At 40.8% G+C, this 21,828-nt stretch overlaps 1 protein-coding gene across 1 annotated transcript in view; it reads left to right on the top strand.

Moving 5' to 3' along the window:
• LOC145404086 (uncharacterized) overlaps positions 1-21,828 on the top strand; it is a 201,806-nt gene that overhangs the window by 148 nt on the left and 179,830 nt on the right. The window lies entirely within an intron of this gene.

Below are 21,828 nucleotides of genomic sequence, written 5' to 3' on the forward strand. Positions count from 1 at the left end.
GAGTGCATGTGATGGCCGGAACGTCCCGCCTTTGAGACATCTCGCCGTTCACCTTACGTGCCTGTTGTGGGTTCGCACGGTACACCCTAGGGCCAGGGCATCACATTTAAGACCCCTTCTTAGCGACCCCCTCGTAAGATGCCCATCCCCACACAACTACCACACATATGGCGAAACGACATCAAATTGACAGAAACTGGCGGGGTGTGTATGTGTGGACTATTCTAAGTACCCATCCACCCAGACTTCACACGAAGAGAGACAGTGAGAGAGACAAGAGGGAGGGAACGGGGGGACATTTACTCAATTTAGCCAGTGAAAACACCTGATATTCAGTACGCTAAACGATATGGCAATGAACCATACCATGTCAGGGTTTGGCAAATTTTTATGGCCGGATACCCAGTCCTGACACCAACCCTCCCCAATTTATCCGGGCTTGGGACCGGCATTGAGTTGAGCTGGCTTCCTCCTGGGATCAAACGCAACTCAATGGCTGGGTTAAAATGTCATATGCTCCTTTCAATCTAACTTGGCCTAAAACTGCACTTTTACTTCCATCCAACCATAACAATTAAAGAAATACGACATTACTTCGATAAATTTCAAAAAGAGTACATGAGGCAAAAAGAGGAAATGTATCATGAAATTTATGACAGAAACAAAAGGAGGGAAGAAATCCGTGATGTTACTTAAATACCTCCATCTCCAATGAATCTCACTCTGATGATGAGGATTTAACTTAGATTTCAACAATGACAACATGAAGCTTGATTGCAGGAAGCACAAGTTTGATCTGACTAGTAACAAAGGAGATTCTAAAGCTTGATTGCTGAACACGGAAGTTTGATTTGACTTGTAACCATGGAGATTCTATAGTACGATTGCAGGAAAGAGGTCTGATTTGACTGGTAACCAAGCAAAGTCTAAAACCTGACTACACAAATGGTTCACCACAAACAGGCTCAAAATAGCCTCAGCCAAATCTACAGTGACTCTTCTCACAAATTGGACAGCAGAACACAGTCACATCCCACACCTCACCATAAACAACACTCCCCTACCACACACACACACACCCAAAATCCTTGGTGTAACATACAATACATTAATGTCATTTAAACAACACATCATAAACATTAAAAATAAAATAACACCAAGACTCACTGCTTTGAGGTCACTTGCCCAAACAACATTCGGACACAACAAAGAAGCCACCACCACAGTATACAAACAATACATACATTCAGTGATGAATTATGCAAGCCCTGTCTGGGCTTCTAACCTCACCAAAACACACTACAACCCATACAGAACAAGGCCCTAAAAATAATCACAGGCTGCACAGCTACTACACCCACAGACCACCTACATCAAGAAACCAAAGTCCTCAAAGTCAAGGATCACCTAGACATGAGAGGCACCCAGTTTCTTGCTGCAGCCTCCACAAACTCACAACATCCACTATATTTCATGGCAGCACATTCACCCACAACAAGGAACATCAAAACAACACCCAGCACACGATACCATACACAAATAATGTCATCTCTCCCCCCTCGCCCACCTCAGACCAGCTTCCAGAAGCACATCCACACTCAGATCACTCGCCGCTCCATTCAGTCACTTAAAGACAACATACAGCTGCATGCACGGCCTCCTGACATCCACCCTTCTAAATCCTATCTTCCTCGTGAGGACAGGGTCCACCTGGCCAGGCTGAGATGTGGGCACCATCCAGCCCTCTTAAGCTACCACAAGAGGCTGGATGACTCCGTCGCTGATGCCTGTCCAGGATGCAACACAGCACCCCATACTATTAAGCACATTATGGAACACTGCATTGCACACAATCACCTATGCCAACAACACAACATACACTCTTTGAGAGCTCTGTGGGAAAGCCCAGCCTCAGCCATAGCCTTCCTAGGGGACTCGGGGCTGTTCGGCCAGACTGCCTAGGGAACAACTACTACTACTACTACTACAAAGCAGCCTAATGAAAAACAGTACTGATAACCACTGATTTCACACATCCCGTCTTCATTCATCCCTTTCCATGATAATATACATTTTATGATAATGATGATGAACAACAGATGCTTCAAAAATAATACACTGGTTACAAACAAATGCTTACAGAGCTCCTATACACATAATATACATTTTATGATAATGATGCACTATAGAATCCTATGCTTACAGACCTGCACACATTAAGAACATAAGAAGAAAGGATAACTGCAGTAGGCCGGTTGGCCCATGCTAGGCAGCTCCTAGAAGAGTAACTGAACTACTAGAATGAGATAAGGACAGCTTTTTTTTTTGTTTTTAACATCTTGTACAGTAAGACCTCAATGATCAGTGGATACTTTAACATGCTGGCGCCACTGCCTGGTTATACTAACATCCCTCAACCACTTCCCTATCCCCTGAATTAGTATGGTGGACTACAGGAGAAGGGCAGTTTTGGCCTCCAGTCCACCGTGTCTATCTTACAGATGAACCTGGGACCCCAACAACATGTCACCAATGTGTATCAATATTTCACACCTTTTTCAGACATCTAGAACTGAAAACTTGGTGACACTGCCAAATCAGCATTTATATGCACCAAAGGAGCTTTAATATCCAATTCTTCTGTAAATCATTGTAAAGAAAATAAACAAATAATCATATGAACATTCAGTATTACCTATGAAATGTAACACCCAATACCATCATTCAAAAATACTTTAAGTTCTTAAACAACCAGCCCCTTCATCTATCAGCTGAGTTGGTCTGGGAAGTGTAAACCAGTGTCGGTGGGGGATGCCTTGATGTGGTGGTACTGATACAACAGGGAGGCTCCACTGCCAATGGACTAAGGGAAATAAGCTGCAAGAGGAAAATCCCTTGCCAAGTAAAGCATACGAAGAACTGTTGGGTCTCAAGGTGTGACAGACCTGAAAAATGTGTGCTGTGAAAGAGCTGGCAGAAGTACCATGAGGGATGAGATATAAACTGGTATGTTTGGATATGTTGAAAGGAATTGGGAGGGTGACTGGCTGAAGAGGTCACAGGTATGTATGCTGAGGGTAGTACAGATGTAGCAGTTACAATCCAAGGCTCATCTGAACTGTGAACCTAGTGAACTGCAGGCTTAAGATATCTTCCTCTTGCAGTCCATCTTTCTCCTTTCATGGGGCATGGAAACAGATGTATGGCCTTTGATTATGTAAAATTGCTACTGCCCTATTTAGAATACTGTCACTGTACACAATATTGGAGAGAGAGAGAGAGAGAGAGAGAGGGAGAGGGAGAGAGAGAGAGAGAGAGAGAGATACAAGGAGGAGCGGGTTCTTGAGGGAAATGGACCACAGGGAGAACACTGTTCCAATGTCAGGAAAAATATATATATATATATATATATATATATATATATACACAGGTCCACGGAAAATACAGTTGCCTCTCAATGGGGAGAAGAGGTCTATATGGAAAATAAGTCCAAAAAGGGAATACATGAAAGGGTGAAAGGAGGTCCATGGGTGACAATCCATGAATGATAATAAAATAGGTCCATGGGTGACAATAAATCCATGAGTGAATATAAAATAGGTCCATGGGTGATAATAAATCCATGAGTAATAATAAAATAGGTCCATGGGTGACAAATCCATGAGCAATAATAAAATAGGTCCATGGGTGACAATAAATCCATGAGTGATGATAATAGGTCCATGGGTGACAATAAATCCATGAGTGAATATAAAATAGGTCCATGGATGACAGTAAGACCTTTGGTGATAATAAAATAGGTCCATGGATGACAGTAAGACCTTTGGTGATAATAAAATAGGTCCATGGATGACAGTAAGACCTTTGGTGATAATAAAATAGGTCCATGGATGACAGTAAGACCTTTGGTGATAATAAAATAGGTCCATGGATGACAGAGTCCACGAGTGAAAACAAATAGGTTAATGAGGAAATATAGGTTCAAGAAATAAAATAGGTCCATGGGTGGAAATAAAATAGGTCCCTGGGTAAAAACAGGTCCACAAGTACAAATAGGTCCCTGGGTGAAAATAAGACCAAGGGAAAAGAAGGTACAAGGTGAAATAGGGCCATGAGGAAAAATGGGTTCTTAGGGGAAAATGGGTCCATTGGAGAAAGTAGGCCCATTGGGGGACAATAAACCACTGGGGGGGATAGAGGTGTGGGGAAAGGTGGATAAATGGAGGAATAGATCCACTGAGGGAAAATAGGTCTAACCCCACCTAAGTCAAGGAGAGTGGGGGGGGGTAAAAAGGCAGGATAAATATCATCATCATCATCACTCTGACCTTTATTCCCACCTAAATATGGAGATAGGTAGAAAGGAGAGAGATATTGGCTGGTGAAACTGATCTGAAGCTTCAAGTAAGATGAATCCCTGTTCAGAGTGGCAATTTTATACAGGGATTATGCTTCACTGACGTGGAACTAAGAATGAGTGAAGCTTCAAACCTGAGTCTGCAATGAGCCAGGCAAACCATTTGGCCGTTGGCTCTCACAGAGTGAAGTGCTGGTGCATGGAAAGGCTTTATCTATGCTCTCCCCTGTAACTGTGCCTAAAACTGCCATCTCTCCATCTTGAAAGGTAAGCTGTGACAACAGATTAACTCTAAGGTATGATGAAAGTAATGAAAATATTTCTTATTCTGTCAATGACTTGCAACATATGGTGCTAGTGACTACTAAAAGTGTTATGGAATGAGACCTAACCTATAATGACATAAACTCTTAATCTGGCACAACCTGTAACATATGGTGCTAGTGACTATTGGAAGTGCTATGGAATGAGATCAGACCTATAGTAAAATACATTTTTAATCTGACAATGACCTGTAACCAATGGTGCTAGTGATTAAGGGAAGTGTTATGGAATGAGAACAAAGCTACAGTAAAATACTGTACTCTTGTTCTGACAATCTGTTACTGTGCAAGGATACAAAACCCCACACTGGCAGACGAAAAAAGATGTATTCCAAACAGTTTCGGCGACAGCTGTCGTCCTCTTCAGTGGATCTACAGACCAAGAGTGGTACATACAAATGCTGAGAAGCTGCTTATATGCAGGGTGAGGACACCTTTTCCCAACCACACCTGATGTGACCTCACCAGACTCTCCCTCTACTCCGTCCACGACCTGAGTGAGGGATTACAAGGGGCGGCAAGGACCTTGCCACTACAAGAAACGTAGGATTGTGGAAGCTGTATGTATAGAGATAATAATTTTAGCTATAATGAAGGAATGTATAAATTAGATCCAGTGATCAGAGGATTAGTGGAAAGGTCCTTCCCTTGTAATCTCTCACTCAGGTCGTGGACACAGTAAAGGGAGTCTGGTGAGGTCACATCATGTGTGGTTGGGAAAAGGTGTCCTCACCCTGCATATAAGCAGCTTCTCAGCATTTGTATGTACCACTCTTGGACTGTAGATCCACTAAAGAGGGCAACAGCTGTGGCCAAAACTGTTTGGAATACATCTTTTTTCATCTGCCAGTGTGAGTTTTTGTATCCTATTTCATGGTCACGATAGTGTGACTCTTCAGCTGTTACTGTGCAAGCTATTAACACTAGTTTATGGTGCTGGTCACAAAAAGAAAAGTTACAAAAAGGGCGTAGAGCCACAGCACTGTCTTAATCACAATTCACCGATGGGAAATATGTTGAAAGTTGACAAAAACCACTGCGAAGTCAGTGCTGTGAACTATAAATGAAAATTACCATATAATATCCTTAAAGCAATACTAGGAAAGATGAATGAAAGGGAAAGTCTAGTGAAATGTCCTGTAAGTACAACCTAACCATGCACCTATGAGCCTTGAAACTCAATAACTAACAGCAATGTGCTATGCCTATTGTGACAGGTTCACCAAAAACAGACTGGGACAACATCAGTGTGACACCAGGGATAGAAAGGGTGCAAGAAATCAAGCAGCGTGGAAAGTTGTTGTCAGGTGACCCAAGCCGACGCATGCATGATGGAGTCTTTACAAACAAACAACGAATATCAGCATAAGGAAACCATGACTTATTAAGATCTGTGCCCTTCAGGACCATAAAACAGCTTGAACTGCAGCCCTATGAAGCCAACAAAAAGGTAGAGTACAGCTGAATTATACACATTTACACTACCTAAACTTTTATTTTTAATTAGCCTAAATTTGCCATCATTCCATGCTGAAAACAGAGTTGCAAGAACAGACTGAGACTACAATACAGTCAACTTTACCAAGTTCAAACTCCTTGGGTTGAAGCTGTGTTTAAATTTTATAAATTACTGAGAACTTTAGAAGAGTGTACTCCAGTATTTTTTTTTTTTTTTTAAATACAATCTATTGAGCAGCATGGACAGCCGCCATTGAGTAACTAAGGCTGATGCATTCAAGCATGCTGGAGCCTTTATAATAGGACCAAACAAACGAATGAAATGCAACCAGCCTTTCTATTCATATTGACACCAAGTCTCCTTTTCAATCAAAATATCTTGATTCCGTTTTCCTGAATAATCATATCAAAGTGGCTGAAAAAGGCAAGGGAGCTTTATCAGAGCAACAATGAAATTTTACTTTTCTTAAAATACTTTTAATTGAGGGAGGCAGTGGCTCAATCAGTAAAGAGGTGGCCTGCAGTCTTAACAGACCCCAGTTCAAATCCTCGCTAGGGCAGGGAACAGTTTATGAATTTGAATTTCATAAAAAAGTAGGCTTTACTGATCTACCAGAAGATCCGCTGACGTCGTAAAAATACCCTTGCTAATACCAATACACCAGTCCTGCATGAAACAGCCCTAGCATGCATTCAATATGGATGGAGGGTGTTAGCGCCGAAGTGGTGACATATGATGTTGAAGGAGGACTACTGGGCCTTGAGGATATGCCCTGAGGATAGGCTCTGAAGCCTTTGCCCAGAAAAAAAAAAAAAAAAAAAAAAAAAAAAACTTTGTAATGACTTTCATTAGACAACTCCCTAATCCAATTCACCATAAACTAAAAAAGCTTTCCATTACTTTGCTGTAACATATTATACGTCCAACACCAAAATGGATTCTTGGGAACAAGTTGCAAAGCCTTGTCTAACTTATGTTAAAATGTACTGTCTTTCAACTTTTTGTACAATGGAAATTTCACATATTTCTATTCTTGGAACACTGCATTCAAAACTACCAATAGGTTGAATTTTGGCAGCCACTGTCAAGAATTAAAACTTCAAATTAGTGCAGTCTGAGACACATATGCACTGTCAGCTTTAGTGTAATCTGAGAAACACATATGCATTGTCTGCCAGCAATTAATTCAAAGACTGCATGTGGATTGCTATATGTTGTCTGAGCATCACTTAAACAAATGGTAAAATTCATAAACAGCCACGTTTGGGCAGCTAGTTTAATGCACTTGAACATTGGACACATTTCATGCTTAGAAGTTTGAACTTGGGAAGGTTGCCTGCATGATCATAGTCATGAAGAAGTACTATAGACATGAAGCTAAGCCAAAGCATTGTCTTTTTCTGCCAATAAGCTACAGAGACTAAGCTACAAGGCAAACACTGGTATTTAGGCCAATTTAAGATAAAAGAATTATACTACAAAAAGCTGTCACAATCATCCACAACTCCAGCACACAAACACACATGCTGTTTACTCACAAAGTTTTTAAGATTGACTGTATAGTTGCAACCCAACTCACAAACATTCATGTTTGGAACTTTTGGAGGTACATGCATTTTAGGAAGCCTGCTGAGTTACAGCTAGTGGATTTTATCTACCAAACATTGTACATATTGTACTGTACAGAATCTATTTATCTATTGCCAGACACCTTACGGGGTGGTCACAAACAAATCGCCTCCACGTCACTCTGTCCCCCCACCCCCATTTCACTGCCCTGCTCCCAATTCACACACCCCTCTCTCATATAACTCTCCACTCCATCCCTCCATCTCATCCTTGGCCTTCCCCTCTCTCCCTCCACCCCACTCACATACACTCTCCTCATCAGTTTCTCAATCTCCATCCTCTCCACATGGCCAAACCACCTCAATGTGTTTCTCCTAACGCTTCCTATCACATCCAAATCCACACCACAACGTTCCTTCACATCCTCATTTGTCAGTCTGTCTCTCCATGTGACTCCACAGGCTCCTCTCAAATAACTCATTTCCACTGCTCTCACTCTTGATCTGTGTCCCTCCAACAACGTCCAAGCTTCAATTCCATACATTAGAGTTGGTATCACAATACTGTCATGTAATAACTTTGTCACTTCAATGCTCACTTCTGTTTCTTATCACTGTCTTCAAGGAACCAGCAACCTTTCTTCCTTGTTGTATCCTTTCAAGCACTTCACTCTCCAAACTTTCAACCTTACTCATCACACTACCCAAGTACTTAAACGTACTCACATTTTCCATTTCATCCTCATCCAACCTCATTGTACATTCACTGATTTCACCTCTTTTGAAGATCATAACTTTACTCTTCCCTACATTCACCTTTAGATTCCGTTTCTTACATACTCTCCCAAACTCGTCCACCAAGCCTTGCAGCTCCCCTTCTTGTTCACTTAACAACACAGTTTCATCTGCAAACAACAGTACAGGGAGTTTCCAAACACTGCCCTCTCTCATTAGGGCCATTCCAACATCCACTGCCCTACCTTGTATCTCTTTTATAACTCCATCCATATACAGATTGAACAACCATGGAGAAATGACACATCCCTGTTTCAACCCAACCTTCAAATAGAAAAACTCCTCAGTTTACTATCCACACACTCTGCAGCCTTAGCACCCTCATACATACTCTTCACAGCATTAAACAACTTCCCATCTAATCCATACATTCTTAATATTTTTCACAATCCTTGTCAATCCACCCTGTCATATGCTTTCTCCAATCCATGAAGGCTGCATACAACTTCTTTCCCTTCTCTAAAAACTTTTCCACTAAAGATCTAAGAATGAATATCTGATCTACACAACCTCTTCCCATCCTAAAGCCTCCCTGTTCTTCTCCAACTAATTCCTCTGTTATTTCCCAGACTCTGTCAATAAGTATCCTGTAAAGAATACTTAAGATAAAAAAACACTGGTACTGTGCTTCGATTGCTACCAGAGTTCACTTTTTCACCAATGATTACTATACTTTTGTCATGAGCAAACAGTATTGGCAAATTTCATGTTCTAACTTTCTGAATTATGGGCCAACCTAGTACCAATTAGGTTCATAAGTACTCATACACATGCAATTGTATTATGTATCTCCCTGCTTTATTTTTTATGGTTATTTATTGTTTTCTGATTATTTTACGACTGTTTGCTCTCTACTTATTGTGATTTGTCCTTTTTTTGTATTTATAATTATGTTCTTTTTTCGTATTTATGATTATTTTTGTATTTTATTATAAAGTTACTACATTACATTCGTGATACCAACTCTAATGTATGGAAGTGAAGCTTGGACCTTGTTCGAGGGACAGAAGGGTGAGAGCAGTGGAAATGAGATATTTGAGAGAAGCCTGTGGAGTCACATGAAGAGACAGACTGACCAGTGAGGAAGTAGCAGGGAAAGATTGTGGCCACATTGAAGACTGGCTATAATAGGTCTGTTTTCATATGATGTGAATGGGCTACTCCTACAAATTGAGTGCTAAGTCATGGGTGCATTAAAGTTAATGAGGTTTAGGTATGTGACAAAAATGAAATCTCCTTTGTTACTGAAGTTGGTTTGAGTTCGTCCCACGAAATTTGGCCAGGTCTACAACTTGAGCGCTAAATCATGCTTTCATGAACTGCAGTGAGCCTTAGTTATTAAGTGGAAATGAATCTCATTGGTTGTTGGTCAAATCAGCATTCTAATCTGACGACTCCTGGCCATCAACTGGGCTAAAAGGTATACTTTTGTCTTTGGGTAGGATTGGAAAGTTTTATGCTGTGCTTGTACCGTTAAGAAAGCTGTATCCAAGATCTGTTCATTTCGAGATACCTGAAGACATTGCCTTTAAAAGACTAGAGACTGAAGAGTCTCTTGTGTAGTCAACTAGCTGCCTTTTAGGGGACAGAGGGTAAGTTTGAGATAATGGTGTAGTTGGTGGGGGGGTCAGGTAGTCCCCCCCCTCTCAAAAAAAAAAAAAAAAAAAAAAAAAAAAAAAAAAAGTGGGGGAGGAGGTAATTTGCTACATATTATATTGCAGTATGTAATGGATCGAGAGATGTCATTTGCATGGTACATGTTTTGTTGTTACACATTTGTTTTATGATGTGAAAAGGCATTTGTACAGCAGCAATCTGTTACAGGGAAAAACCTATTGATGGATCTTATTTTTTTTCTTTATTTTATTTTTTTTCCCCCTCGGTCATATTTCTTCAAGATGTAATTTTAATCAAGTTCTGAAGGAAATGTTGATTGCTAGCATGTGTGTTTGAGAAAAAGTTATGGCAGGAGAGCTCAGAGATTTGTTAATTTAAGTGAACATAGTGGAGGTAGAGCAGTACAGTGTTAAGGCATTAGAGGGAAGCCAGGGAAATAAATTGTAGCAAAGTGAATGAAGGCTAGGAAGCATTGTTTTAGATGAGGAAGCACTCATGCACAGTGATGACAGGGTAACATGAAGAAATAAATTACGAATTATAGTGAAGGTATACAGAGATTAGAAGCAATTGTAGTGAAGCTGTGATACCAGAAAGTTAGGAAGCATTTTAAAGTTAGTAATGCACAGTAAGCAGACTACAAGTAAAGCAGGGCCTCAAAATCTTGGTACAGTACTAAGGTTTAAAGGAATAGGGCTCTCTGATAAATTTACACAGTTAAGTTGCAGACACAGTAAGTTTATACTGTATATGCTATTTATGCTTCTGAATGTGTATTGCCGAGTGGGCTGCAGTTCTAGCAGCAAGTTTGTGCTTAGTGATTCTCTTTCACTGAAAATTCTGTGTTGCAGTGCAGCAACATTTGAGCTGATCTGATGTACTTTTACTGCAGTTACTGCTTGACCTCAAGTGCTAGCCAATTAAACTTGGCTAAACCTTATAGTCCTGCAAGTTTTAGTGATATTATGTTACGGCTCCCTGATTCTTGCTTTATTTTTGTTTTATTTTTTATTTTCTAATATATTTTTTTTTATACTGATGATCAAAATGTATCTATTTTAAATACTTAACTGCAGTAAAAGTACATCAGGTCAGCTCAAATGTTGCTGCACTGGAACACAAAATTCTCAGTGAAAGAGAATGGTCACACAAACTTGCTGCTAGAACTGCAGCCCACTGAGCAATACACATTCAGGACTATGCCAGAAGCATAATTAGCATATAAAAACTTACTGTGTCTGCAACTTTCACTGTGTAAATTTATAAGAGAGCCCTATTCCTTTAAACCTTAGTACAGTACTGTACCAAGATTTTGAGGCCCTGCTTTGCTTGTTCTATAGTCTGCTTACTGTGCATTACAAACTTTAAAATGCTTCCCAACTTTCTGGTATCACAGCTTCACTACAATTGCTTCTAATCTCTGTATACCTTCACTATAATTTCTAATTTCTTTCTTCATGTTATCCTATCATCACTGTGCATGAGTGCTTCCCCATCTAAAACTAAGCTTCCTAGCCTTCATCCACTTGCTTCAATTGACTTCTCTGACTTCCTTCTAACGCCTTAACACTGTACTGCTCTACAGTACCTCCACTGTGTTCCCTTAAATTAACAAATCTCTGAGCTTTCCTGCCATAACTTTTTCTCAAACACACATGCTAGCAATCAACATTTCCTTCAGAACTTGATTAAAATTACATCTTGATGACGTATGACAGAGGGGGAAAAAAAATAAATAAAAAAAATAAGATCCATCTCTGAAATCTCCATTCTAGGAGATTTCAATGTTCACCACCACCTTTGGCTCTCCTCTCCTTTCACTGATCCACCTGGTGAACAAGCCTACACCTTTTCTATCCTTTAGATCCATCTCTGAAATCTCCATTCTAGGAGATTTCAATGTTCACCACCACCTTTGGCTCTCCTCTCCTTTCACTGATCCACCTGGTGAACAAGCCTACACCTTTTCTATCCTTAATGACCTAGAGCAGTTTGTACAGCACCCTACCCGTGTCCCTGACCGCCTTGGAGAAAGCTCCAACATACTTGACCTCTTCCTTACAACTAATCCTTCTGCTTACACTGTTAATCTTTTCTCTCCGTTGGACTCCTCCGATCACAACCTTATCATCTCAACCTGTCCTATCGCTCTGGTACAGCCTGTGGATCCTCCAAAGAAATGTTGTCTGTGGCACTTGGGAGCTGTGGATTGGGAGGCCCTCAGGCAGTACTACTTTGATTTTCCCTGGAATGATTATTGCTTCCATGGCTGGGAGCCACCTGAGTGTGCCTTGCGCATTACAGAGGTTATTCTCTCAGGCATGGAAGCATACATTCCTTTCTCATATCCTCTGACTAATGCAAGAAAGCCTTGGTTTAATCACACTTGTTCTAATGCTGTCTGCAACAAGGAGAGGGCCTATAAAAGGTACCAGAGCCAACCCACTGCTGAATCACATCTTTTATACGTTTCTGCCCGGAATCGTGTTAAGTCTGTTCTTCGCTCAGCTAAAAATAATTTCAACCAGACTAAATGCTCTCAACTCTCCAACTCGAATTTTTCCTGCTCCTTCTGGCACCTTGCCAAAAAACCTTTCTAACAACTTTACCTCATCATCCTTCCCTCCTCTTTTCTATTCTGATGGCTCAGAAGCTATTTCTTCTACTGATAAAGCAGATCTCTTCACTCAGACTTTCTCTTCCAATTCCACCTTAGACGATTCCAGTGCTGTTCCTCCATCACTTCCCCCCCCTGACTTCCTCATGGCTGACATTAAAATTTCTTTAGCTGATGTATTTTCTCCCATCACAGGCCTCATTACTAACAAGGCATAGCCTATGGGCCTGATGGAGTCCCTCCTGTTGTTCTCAAGAAATGTGCTTCTGTGCTTACACCCTGCCTAAGCAAACTCTTTTGCCTTTGTCTATCTACTTGTACCTTTCCTTCTTGCTGGAAGTTTGCTCTCATTCAGCCAGTCCCAAAGAAGGGTGACCATTCCCAACCCCCTAACTATCGTCCAATTGCTTTAACATCCTGTATCTCAAAGTTTTCGAGTCAATTCTTAATAGAAAAATTTTAAAGCATCTCTCCTATCACAATCTTCCTTCTGATCGTCAGTATGGATTCCGTCAGGGACGCTCCATTGGCGATCTTCTCACCTACCTTTCAGACTCCTGGTCATCCTCCTTTCGAGACTTTGGTGAAAGCTTTGCCATTGCACTTGATATCTCAAAGGCTTTTGATCGAGCCTGGCATAAATCTTTAATTTCAAACTGCCCTCTTACGGTTTCTAGCCTTCTATCTCTGCCTTCATCCCTTGCTTCCTTTCTGGTCGTTCTATATTTGCTGTTGTAGACGGCCATCGTTCTCCTCCTAGATCTATCAACAGTGGTGTTCCTCAGGGCTCTGTCCTATCACCAACTCTCTTCCTTTTATTCATCAATGACCTTCTAAGCCGTTCATCTAACCCTATCCACTCATACGCTGATGACACCACCCTTCACCTTTCCATTTGGTTCCCGCAACGTCCATCTCAGCAGTTACTTCAACAAACAAGGGATGAAGCTATGGCACACCTAATGTCTGACTTGGCTCGTACCTCTGACTGGGGTAAAAAATAATCTGGTGGTTTTTAATGCATCAAAGACTCAGTTTTTACACCTATCAGTCCAACAAAATCTTCCACAGGTATACCCACTAATGTTTAATAATATTCAGCTTAATCCGGCATCATCCTTGAACATACCTGGGGTTTCATTTACTTGGGACTTATCTTGGAAAGATCATATTACATCTCTTGTAAAATCTGCTTCCAAGAGATTAGGTGTGCTAAGCCGACTCCGTTCCTTCTTTACCCCTGCACAATTGTTGACTCTATACAGGGGTTTTATCAGCCCCTGTGTGGAGTACAACTCTCATGTGTGGGGAGGCTCTCCACATACAGTTCTTCTCAACAGGGTGGAGTCAAAGGCTTTTCATCTCATTAACTCTCCTCCTCTTACTGACTCCATTCAACCTCTCTCTCTTTGTCCTGTTGCATCTTTATCTCTTTTCTATCGCTACTTCAATGGTCACTGCTCCTCTGAATCGTCTGCATGCATTCCTCCACCTCTACAACGGGCACATAGCACCCGTCTAGCAGCAAACTCTCATCCCTTCTCTGTCCAATTCTCTAATGCAAAAGTTAACCATTACTCCCAGTCCTTCACTTATGCAACAGGCCAACTCTGGAACTGTCACCCTCTGTCTGTATTTCCTGCTTCCTATGATCTCCAGTCTTTCAAATGCAGTGCGTCCAGGCATCTCAAATGAATGGATCTTGAATTTGGCTCTCTCTTGTATTTTGTTTTTCTCTTGGAAGGAACAATAATTGCGGGCTCGCGGCCTTTAGTTCCTTCGTCCTCGCATAAAAAAAAACAAAAAAACAAAAACAAAAAAAACAGCTTTTTCCCCGTGACAGATTGCTGCTGTACAAATGCTCTTTCACATTATAAAGCAAATGTGTAATAACCAAACATGTACCATGTAAATGTTATCTCTTGAGCCAATACATACTGCAATACAATAAGCAGCAAATTCCCCCCCCCTACTTTTTTTTTTTTTTTTTTGAGGGAGGGGGGACTACCTGACCCCCCACCAACTACACCATTACCTCAAACTTACCCCCTATCCCCCAAAAGGTAGATAGTTGACTATACAAGGGAAACTTCATTCTCTAGTCTTTTAAAGGCAATGTGTTCAGGTATCTCAAAATGAACAGATCTTGGATACAGCTTTCTTAACTGCATAAGCACAGTATAAATCTTTCCAACCCTACCCAAAGACAAAAAAGTACCTTTTAGCCCAGCTGATGGCCAGGAGTCGTCAGATTAGAATGCTGATTCAACCAGCAACCAATGAGATTCATTTCCACTTTATAACTATGGCTCACTGCATTTCATGAAAGCATGATTTAGCAATCAAGTTGTAGAACTGGCCAAATTTCATAGGACAAACACAAACCAACTTCAGTAATGAAGGAGACTTCATTTTTACAACATACCTAAACCTCATTAACTTTAATGCACCCATGACTTAGCACTCAATTTGTAGGAGCAGCCCATTCACATCATATGAAAACAAACCTATTATAGCCAGACTTCAATGTGGCCACCACCTTTCCCTGCTAGAAAACCAACACAAAATGCAACTCATGAAAAAATCCACACTGCCCACACTGCAATGCAGACTCCCACACCACATCACACTACATGCACCGTAACATCACAAGACAGACAGTCCTTTCAACATAACCATAAAAAAAGACTTCTGGGAGTGATCAGTCGAAGTCACCAATTTCCTGCAGTCAACAATAAGATGTGACAGATTTCAAAAACAAAAACACTAGAATATGAAGCTGATCATGGAAAGCTGCTATGAAAAGAATACTCATGCCACAGTATTATCTTACTCTACCACTGCTGAGCTACAGCATGAAGGAAAAAAAAGTTAAGGCGAAAGATTGTCATTATAACTTACATCACTCCCATATCAAAGTTGCTGAGGTGAAGAGCTGGTTGGGTGAAAGTCCATGAGCTTTATTGTGAAGAAGAACATGTACAGTACATTTAAGGACATGGTTCACCTATTATTTGTGTCCATTGCATCTACTTACTTAGGGATATATCTGTTACCTGGCTCCTGATTATCAGAATTATCTATAGATAGATATACAGATAAATCAAAACTTTCCCAGCTGAGAATATTAGCTGGCAGAGGAAAGTGGGAAGCAGAGGAGATGAAATCCAAGGTGAAGTTTTGTCAAACTGTACAAGATAAAGCATTTTCTAATTTGCATTGAGCTGTTTTGGTTAATATTAAAACATTTGGTATAGTTATTCAATTATGTACCCAGTATCAATAAGTTTAAATGCATACACCATAATGCTGCAACCCTAATTAAAAAAAAAAAATTCCTTCAATTCTGCTTCACCTACTATACAGTACACATTACAGTATTAGGCAATACAAATTTTTCTACACACCTTAATCAAAATAATGACAATCACCATCATCATTAGTGTTCATCATATAATAACAATCTTTAATCATCATTTCTTTATCATTAATCCCATACCAGCATGCCTCAGAACAATTTTAATTCATTCTGGCTATTATCATATACTTATCTCTAGAGACAGCCAATTGGGGTGAAGGGTATATTGCAAATGTTGTATCACTTCAAACAAGTTTCACAGTGCAAAGACAGTATATAATAAAAATAAAAATACCCGGTAATAATAATAACAACAGTAATTCCTCATAGTAAGTCTGTAGTATACAAAATTTACAATTAAGTTCTCTGTATAATTAATCAGGAAGATAATTTTTAGCTACACTTATAGTTTAGCTCCTACAATTCCATGACATATGTATTTTATTCTTGCTACTACAAGACTATTTAACTGTTTGTGTGAGAGAACATGTAACTGGGTGCCTGGTGGTTAGTGAGTAGGGGAGTGGGGGTACTGAAAGTAGGTAATAGTGCACAGCACTAAAACTATGTTATCTTGAAAAAAATTAAAGCTACAGTAGACCTACATACATCACTGAAGAGCTTGTGAAAATGTGATGGATGCTGCTCAATTTACCTTTTCCAAAATGTTAGGGATAATTTGATAGGCATGGTTAGTGGTATGGGCATAATGAAAGGACAGGAAGAGGTGCACGTACAGTGCAAGGAATGAGGAGGGCGAAAATATACTAGAGTTCGGAGAAGCAACGAAAATGACATGTTTGACACTGTTGTGAGGAAAAGAGACAGTAGGATTATTACACGTGAATCCGGGGTTAACAGTATCCTGATTGACTACTTCCTGGGAAGGAGGGCTGATAAGATGCTGATAAAAGATGTGAAGGTTATAGAGCACAGAGAGTGTGTGCAGCAACACTGATTACATGTGATATGGCACAAAAAAATCAGGTAACAAAGATGGGACCTATGAACCTAGGAGGAAAAATGGAAGTTCAAAAAAAACAAGCAGCAAGGGATGCCTTCTGTAGCAAGATGAGTAAAAAGGTGGCCAAACAGGATGCTGTAGACAGAAGTGTTAAACAGCAGTACAGAGCTCTCAAGAACTATCTCTTGAGGAGGGTAACTGATTCAGTGTGTAGATGAACAATGGGCCCACCATGACATAAGGTAACATGGTGGTGGGGTGAAGGAGTAGAAGCTGCAGATAAAGAGAAAAGAAGACTTTTCCAGGATTGGAAAAGGGGTGGTAAGAGAGGAAGACTTGGCTGCCATGTGCAGGACCAGAAGGGAGGTCTGTATCAGAGGCTTCTATTGGAAAGCCTAGAAGTGTCAAAAGGAAGAATGTGGTAATTAAGGTGGCAATGGAGATAAAGACAGTAAACAGGGGTGAGTAGTGTGTCAAGAATGATGAAGGAAGTGTAGTGATGGACAGCAAGGATATTAAGATGCTTGGAGCAAATTGTAACCAGTTGCTGATTAACAAAGTTTAAAGTCAGCAGAACCAGTGTTTGGCCCTTGGCTTTTCACTGATGTCATTACTGTGAGCAGGGCAATTTGTAGGATGCAGTTGGGGAAGGCAGTGGGTGTGTCTGGGTTGACTACTAAGATGCTGAATACCTTAGGAGATATATGAGTGGGTTTACTTCCTGATCTGATAATTTCAATTATATATGAGTATGTTGTTCCAGATGACTGGCTGAAAAGCACAACTACAAATGTGCACTGTATAAAGGGGACACTGTTTCCCTGCAAAGATGAAATTATACAGGCACAAAAATTCTGGACGATAATTAAGGTAATGAAGAGTCTTGGTAGGTGTAAGTGCGAGAGTGAATACTGATAAGATGCAGTTTGGGTTTATGCCATGCATGGTGACCAATGATGCAATATTCACTGTCCGACGCTTCAAGAAAACTATACAGGATGGAGAGAGCCACACTTTGTTTTTGATGATTTGGAGAAGGTCTATAACAGGGATCCTATGGAGCTGGTGAAGTGGGTAATGAGAGAGGCTGGGATCAAGGGATGGCTAGTCAGAGTGGCTATAGCAATGTACTAGGGTGCTTGCACCCACGAGAGCAAACAGAAGTTTGAGTGACGAGTTCTTTAGGACTGTTGGCATGCATTAGGGATCAGTTTTACGCCCTCATTGTTTATCATGGTGTTTAAAGCTCTCTCACAGGACTGCAGGAATAGACTCTTCAGAGGTGTCTTCTACTGATGATGATGACCATGGAGACTAAGATGGAGGTGGAGGAAAGACTTGGGAAGTGGAGAGATGGAATAGGGTACAGGGGTTTGAGCATACACGTAGATAAAGCAAGTGATGGTATCTAAGACTGGTGGCGGTGGTCAGAATCACATTGTGACCATGCGCACTTTGCCACATGTGAGTGGGATGCAGCTCCACCTTATGCACTGTTTGGATAAGACAGTGCACAGAAACCTAATGGTATTGCTGGAAGACTACAAAATAAAAAATGCTGATTTCATTCGTGTGGCGTGCAGGAGAGAGCACGCAGAGATTGAGAGGTGGGAAAGGATTGATGTTCTGAAGAGTCTCTTGAATGTACAGACGAACTTTATTTGTGGGATATATGTACTACAGGTGGGCCTGGAACTAGCTCTTTGTCTACAATAAGGAGTGGTAGGAAGTTAGGGGAACTGTTGCCTCTCTGAACATTCAGAGGACTCTCCCTACACACTATGGGGTCATTATATGCAGCATGTTAGGAGTGTAATGCTGTCCAGTAGTGACATGGGCAGTAAAAGAAAGGATACTTGTAGGCTCAAATGTACAGAGATAATAATGATTAGATCGATGTTTGGTGCGTCTTTGAATGACAGACCAGGGAGGCTAGGATTGCAAATTGATAGCTAAGAAAAGGATGGGACCTGAATGTATTAGTACCGTACTGCAATGAGAAGGGGTTGACTGAGGTGGTTTGGACATGAGAGTAGGGAAATGATAACTGTAGCTGGGAAAAGGATGGGACTTGAATGTATTAGTACTGTACTGCAATGAGAAGAGGTTGACTGAGATGGTCTGGACATGTGAAGGGTAAGGAGAATGAAAACTGTAGCTAAGAAAAGGATGGGACTTGAATGTATTAGTACTGTACTGCAATGAGAAGGGACTGACTGAGATGGTCTGGACATGTAAAGAGTAAGAAGAATGATAACTGGATGCAGAGGATGAGAGATGTGAACGTTGAGGGTAGGGTTGCAAGAGGCAGACCAAAAAAGACCTGGGACAAGGTCACACTGGGACTGAATAGAGGCTGCTACAAATCAAGCAAATGGATAGCTGCCATTTGGTGACCAAGGCCAACACATGCAGGCATGTTTGTGCCTTTACAAATGATACAAACCAAAGGCCTGAAAAACTACTTTATCTTATGTAACATATACCATCATCGGTCTGTATATCAAAGTCACCAAATTCTTTTTTACCCCTGATTTTGGTGATATAATGAAATAAAAGAGAAGCCAATCCCATATTACCTCGTTTGAGGTGTAAAGGCCAACGGTTAAGCTAGCACATTACAGTACATTAATGGTAATCAACCAACTTCCCTAGATGACTGAAAAAACCCATGCACGCCATCACACTGACTAAGGTATCGTAACCACATGATCACCAGGTGCTCTAGTGCATGTAGGAATTTCTTAAGACTAATAACAGAGAACTGTCTGAGATATTACAGCAGTCAAGGGGTTGGCAGATGAATTTAAATTGAAATCTAAATAAAACTGATGCCATGAGTCCTCTTGATGACATCCCCAATTTAGGTTAGCCATGGTACAGCTGATGTTTTCAATTGACTGGAAGATAAACAAAGTGCTAAAACCAACTTTTTTGCTTATTCCTAGGTGTGTCTCAAATATGAGACAAATAGGACAATAAAATAAATAAATAAAATGCATTAACAGATCTTGAACTTGGCCGTTATCTTGATTTTGTTTTTTCTTTGGGGGAACAATCTTGTGGGCTCCTGACTGGTTCCTTTTGCCTTGCATAAAAAAAAAAAAAAAAAAAAAAAAAAGGCTACCAAGGTACAGCTGATGTTCTCTATGGACTGGAAGCTAAATCAACTATCAAATGAACTTACAATGAGGAATTACTGCATGGTTCTGCCACATTACTGACCTGGCACAATTACAGTCAAAACTTTGCTGACATTTCCCTGCCAGCTGTTGAGTGGAAGGTGATATATGGTATTATGAGACAACAATATGAACCAAACAACAATGGGGACTGAGAAGAAAGGACACTCTTCTATCTATCTATCTATCTATCTATTGCCAGACGCTTCAATCCCGTTTGGGGTGGCCACAAACAAATCTCCTCCAAGTTGCCCTGTCCCCTGCCATTTCACTGCCCTGCTCCCAACTCACACCCCCCTCTCTCATATACCTCTCCACCCCATCCCTCCATCTCATCCTCGGCCTCCCCCTCCCTCTTCCCCCCCTCCACCTCACTCACATACACTCTCTTCGTCAGTCTCTCACCCTCCATCCTCTCCACATGGCCAAACCACCTCAGTGTGTTCCTCATAACGCTTCCTATCACATCCACATCCACACCACAACGCTCCTTTATATCCTCATTCGTCAGGACACTCTTATGTTCGGGAAAGAATGAGAAATTAATTACATAAAATATTGATGTGCTTGGGAGAAATTAATTACAGAAAAAATTGTGATGTTAGCAACATGAAGGGAATGAGAAGAAATATTAGTTTTTGATGCTTGGGAAGGAATGAGAAATCTGATACATGAAATACAGTAATCACTCTAATATCCGGACGCCCAATATCCGAACATCCCCACTATCCAGACATAAAAATGTTTCATACTGTACTTTTTTCCATACTATACTTACCTCATTTCACTCTTTAATGTCCTTTATTGGTGTGAATAGGGTGTTAGGAGCTAGGCATGTGCAGTAGGAAGGTGTTTTTCTGAGTTAGGCTAGGTTAGGGTCCATAAGTACCAGTCCAGGAGCCTGTCACCAGAATGTTTATTATTGTATGAACCTACTTCTAAACCCTCATTTTATGTTTCTTTTGCATTTATTTCAGTCATTTATATGCCTTATTGGTGTGATTTGGGTCTTAAATAGGTGCTATGCATGTCCAGAGGGAGTTGTAAAGGTGTTTCTCTGAGTTAGGGTCCATAAGTACAAGTCCATAAGCTGGGGCCCAATATCAGGACAGAACCAATATCCGGACCTACCTATGGCTCTATTACGTCGGATATTGGAGTGATTACTGTACTTTGTTGTGAGAAGCACATGACAAATAGGTCTGAGGAGGAGGGACACTGACATTCAGGGAGGAATGAGATATAGAGAAGGCAGAACACAATGCTGGAAGGGGACTGTCAGTGAACTTTTGCTTGCAATTGTAACTCAGGTCCATGGAAAAGCAGTGATTGACTTACTTTGTAATATACATAAAAAAAAATAATAATAATAAAACTATTGCACAGGCATCTTCCAGTGTCAGTGGTGCAGACAGGAGCTGCCAATATAAATGACCCTCAACTCCCTCCCCCTGCAAGAAGGATGAGGGAACGGCAAGGTGAGGTAGGGTCCAAAGCTCATACACTTAATATGGTATGAGTACAACACCAGTCTTCCAGGATCAGATGGTCCAGCTTTTAATCTGGACAATATCATGAGAGGGCACTT

Source organism: Coenobita brevimanus, chromosome 62 (assembly GCF_032717465.1).
Source record: "Coenobita brevimanus isolate Jiangsu-jjx chromosome 62, ASM3271746v2, whole genome shotgun sequence".
Classification (NCBI taxonomy): domain Eukaryota; kingdom Metazoa; phylum Arthropoda; class Malacostraca; order Decapoda; family Coenobitidae; genus Coenobita; species Coenobita brevimanus.